The following is a 4809-nucleotide window of genomic DNA, read 5'->3' on the forward strand; positions in this document are numbered from 1 at the left end:
TCGCAAGTGCAAGGTCCCAAGTTTGATCCCTGGTACCCCCCCCAAAAAAGGTAAATTTGAGTCATTTGTAATAAAGTAGATGCATCTTGAGACCATAATGTTAAGTGAAATAAATCAGACACACAAGCCTAACTATTGCATAGTTTCTCTTACACGAGAAACCCAAATATAAATAAATTAAAGAGCAAAATAAAAGATAGACAATAGGAAACAGGGAGATAGATCTTTTGAAAATGGGAAAGGGACAAGAAATGGAGGGAGGAAGGTGGCAGAAGAGGAAGTGGACATAAAAAGAATTAAGATATGTTGTGTACATCCACCAATTCCTCCACAATAAATGCAATCATTATGTACTGCAAAAATGTATTAATGAAAATAAAAATTAATAAAAAGGTTATTGTGTGCTTTGGAAGTATTGGCTAAATAATCCACAAATGGCTGGCTCCATGGAATCACCCAATTAGAGGTTGAAGGGCTAAAGATGGGAAGCTCCAGCTAAAGCATCTTGCCAACAGAGAGGGGCTAGAGCATGGGAATCAGGAATCATGGAAGTAGCACAGGCTATGTGCTTACCTGCCGCCGTCTCTGGAAACTTCCTGTGAAATCCAGCCCTCATAAAGGATTCTCTGTTTCCTCTAATAGACATCTTCTTTGCAACTTGACTAGAATAGAATGAATTTTTGAAACAGTTCTATGGGATTTTGCTCATGGGATGTTGAGACAGCTCAATCAAAATGATACTGAACAAGAGCTGGAGGTGTATCCCAGTGGTAGAACACTTGCCTAGTGTGTGTGAGGCCCTGGGATCTAGCACCATATGAAAAAAAAACCTAAAACATTCAGAACAGGAAAGAAAAAATTATGAGTAGTACCATTTTCTGGATCATTTTCCTGGGCCAGTTCTAACATTATCCACTCTGGAATCTCCTCTTTCCTTTCCTTCACCAGTCACTAAATACCATCATTTCTACCAACTGAATATTCTAGGATGTATGCCTTCTATCCTTGGAGCCTCTCCTTTGGTTTAAGCAGCCTGGCCTGCCCACAGATCCCACTGGCTGACTATCTTTTCATGGTTGTCAGGTGATGGTTCTAAACACAAATCAAGGATTGCCACAAGTTCGAGACCAGCCTGAACTACATAGCAAGACCCTGTCTCAAAAAGCAAACAAACAAACAAAAAAAGCAAACAAAACCCACAAATTTTACTCTCCAAGTTAAATTCTCTAGGGGGTTCCTCACTGCATCAAGGAGAAAAAGTAATTTTCTTCATTTGATACTGAAATCCTACTGAAATGAGGCCTTGCTTCCCTGTCCAGCTTTGTCTTGTGTCCGTAGTTTCCATTCACATAAAACTACTCACAAGTCCTCAAAAGCTGCCTTATGTTTCCTACTTCTCAGCATGAGAGACTGTACCCAAGTATGAGGCCCTGGGTTCAATCCCCAGACCTGCGGGCAGGGGAGGGGCGGAGTGTTGTAACTCCACAATATGCACAGGGCTCCATCTACAGTGTTCCTTATTAATTCAGCAGGAGGCATCTCTCCCCCTCACAATAGCAAGACAGAGCATCCTCAACCAGGGCTGCCCCCTGCTGCCTGGGAGTCTAGCTGGAATGACCAGGCAGTGCTCACAGGCCCATCAATGGGCCCATGCCTGGCACCACCATGTCCTCTTCTACCTGTCTCTGTCTCTGTCATTAGTATGTCACAAGGTGAAGTTAGTATGCATGGTTACTTGATTGAAAGAGAGAAAAAGAGAAGGCAATTTGATTTGCATTACATTGGCAGAATCCTGAATCTTTTTCTGTATCCAAATAATTTAGAACTAAGACAGATCCTTGCAAAAAGCTTCCCAGGGAGTTTGGGGACTCTCATGCTGCTTCCCTTTCCTCTCATTGCTTGTTCACTTTGGCCTTTGTACCTGCTTCTGTCATAGCACATGGCATGCTAGTATACCAGATTTCTTCAATTCCATAAAGGTTACAGATTGCAAGACATCTTTTAATCCTCTAATTAATACTAGATATCTGAATCAGGAGAACCTATAACATTAAGTGGGCTCATGTATTGAGGCATTTGATTTTGGATGCTTTAAAATGTAAAACAGACAAAAATGGAGCATCCATAATTGAGGAAACAAATGATTTTTTACACTCTTTCTCTCCAACAGACTGTGAACTTGGTAGAGCCAGGGACAGTACATTTTTGACCCTCCTCTCCAATCACCCCATGGCTATGCCTGCTGATGTCCTGAATGAAATGTTTCACTTAGAAAATTTTCTAGAAGCTCTCTTGGTTACCATGGTAACCCAAAATTCATTTCACAAGCCTGTGTACCTTGGGGAGCCCTGCTGAGAAAGGCTGCCTGCTGACCTGGACGTGGTGCCATACTGCATATGCTGACCTCCCTTCCTGGCCAAGCAGAACAATGATGGAAATCAAATCCTTGCAGGGAAAATCACCAGGATGACACCTTTGCTAATCAAAAACAGTTTATTTAAAATATTTCTACTGTCTAAAATCTGACCTCACAAAAGTCTTTTCTCAGTGAGCATTAGACAATTTGAACAAAGTTCTCTCAGAGGAGAATTAGGAAATGTATTCTTATGATTCAGGAATTCATTCAACTTCTGTTGAATCCAGTTATGCTCCAAAAGCTTAGAGACTCCACTAAGAAAGAATGCCTACAAATACAATAATTAGTTTCCATTTCTCAGGTGGCTATTCATGCCCCCAGATATTTCACATAGACTCATGTGAAATATGTTCTCAGACCCTTACTGAACATTTTACACAAATTAATTCATTTGAACCTCTTAATAAGCCTAGGAGACAGTTTCTATTGTTATCCAAATTTTACATGAGAGAAAAATTAAGTGTCTTGCCTAAGGCCACACAGATAGTTAGCTATGGAGACAAAATTCAAACCCAGGCTTCCTGGCTCCAGAATTTGTGCTCTTACCCAAGTTGCTATATTGCCTGCCTTTATCTTTTATTAAATTGGACAGATTGGATATTGAGGCTCAGCCAGGCAACATGTCTCCATTGCTTCTCTGCTCCTGATCACATTCTTCCTGAGAAAATCCTGGAAACACTCCTTAGGCTTATTTGAATTGACCTTTCCGTTTTTCACTTGCCCAAACACATACAGTGCATTCATAGGAAATGTATAATGCTTCTCTCAAAGTTATTCTTAAGAGACTAGGAGCCCTGAATCTTTATACACAGATTATTTTGAAGTGATGCTCTAAGCCATGCACTGGCAGTATTGAATATGCAAGCATAATGAGTTCAATTAATTAAAGACAGTGTTTCTTTTAAGATTACAAAATAACTGCTATTTAAAGTGTGAGCCAGTATTTGGAAATACTATAACTCAAATGTTTAAAGCATTTGAATGTATTAGCCTAAGAAGGTGCCCTTGGACTATAGAAGAATGATTGTCTTCTATATACTTGTGAGTAGGGAGAAGAAAAAGAATTTAACATTCTAAAGCTAGAACTACTTTCCCTGGGCCATACCGTGAGTCCTTAATGTGAAATTCTAGAGTGACCAGCCATCCTCACTGGTCTGGGAGTCATCTCTTTTTTTTGTTTTTTTCAGCACTGGATGTCCCTCATGCCAAGGATATACCTCATTCATGGAAAAATTGTGATGATTGGTTACCCTAAAATAAGGACCAGTTATGAATGACAAATTCTAGCAGAAATTCCCTGTTGGATGGAGAAGGGAAACTGAGGATGAGAGATAAAGTCATTCCAAGCAAAGGCCCAGAGATGTGAAATATTATAGTGGGTTGTGGGTGAGATATAAGGTCCCACCTTGGTTTTCAATTGTTGTTAATGAGGAAAGCAAAGTGGGAAATGGGGTAGGAGGGTCTCTGGCCAGATAAGAGGCTGATGGAATTTATTTTTGTGTGTTTTTTTGTACCGGGGATCGAACTTGGGTCCTTGAGCTTACGCAGCAGGCAGCGAAACCACTGAGCTAAATCCCTGGCCCTAGGCTGATGGAATTCGAAATAGGTAGATAGAGCTTTATAAACTGGGTTCGATGCTAAAAAGTTTATCCTCAGATTAAGAAGTTTTTTGGTCCCGAGTTCGATCTCCGGTACCAAAAAAATAAAAGAAGTTTTTTGGTGACTGTGGTCCTTTAGGGTCTCCTTAACTTAAAAACAAAAGAAAACAAAACAAACAGTTTGGTCAGGAGAAAACTCAATATTCTTTAAGGATTTTTACTCAGTTCCTAAAACAATTTGAAAACTATATAACCCCTAGCTCTTGACATTTAAAATTTTTATCATAAGTTTAATCATTGTAAAGGATATGATTCCTTACATTTTATAAATATTGATATTTTAAAATGAACTGTTATATTACTCTTTTAAATGAATTAAATAGAATGTAAACATGAAAGCAATTCAATATTCTCCATAGCAATATCCATTTAAAAATAACATGAACAGGCGGGGGATTTAGCTCAGTAGTTCTGCTGCCTGCTTCACAAGTGCAGGATCCTGAGTTCAATCCCCAGTACCAATAAATAAATAAATAAAATAAATAAATAAATAAATAAATAAGAGCAATTTTGTTTTCACCAAAAAATTTCACATTATTCTTAATCTTTGAACATATATTTCTATTCTACTTTCTCCAGCAACTTTTTTATATTTGAAAGTCTTTCATTGATCACATGTTCATACTTCTGTGCACCACAACTCAGTCCTGTAGTACCAGCTACTCAGGAGGCTAAGGCAAGTTTAAGGCCAGCATGAGCAAATTGAACACTGTCTCAAAATAATATTAAAAAAAA

Source organism: Heterocephalus glaber, unplaced genomic scaffold, assembly GCF_053883595.1.
Source record: "Heterocephalus glaber isolate CG9 unplaced genomic scaffold, H.glaber_assembly_v1.0 deba00001504, whole genome shotgun sequence".
Lineage (NCBI taxonomy): Eukaryota > Metazoa > Chordata > Mammalia > Rodentia > Bathyergidae > Heterocephalus > Heterocephalus glaber.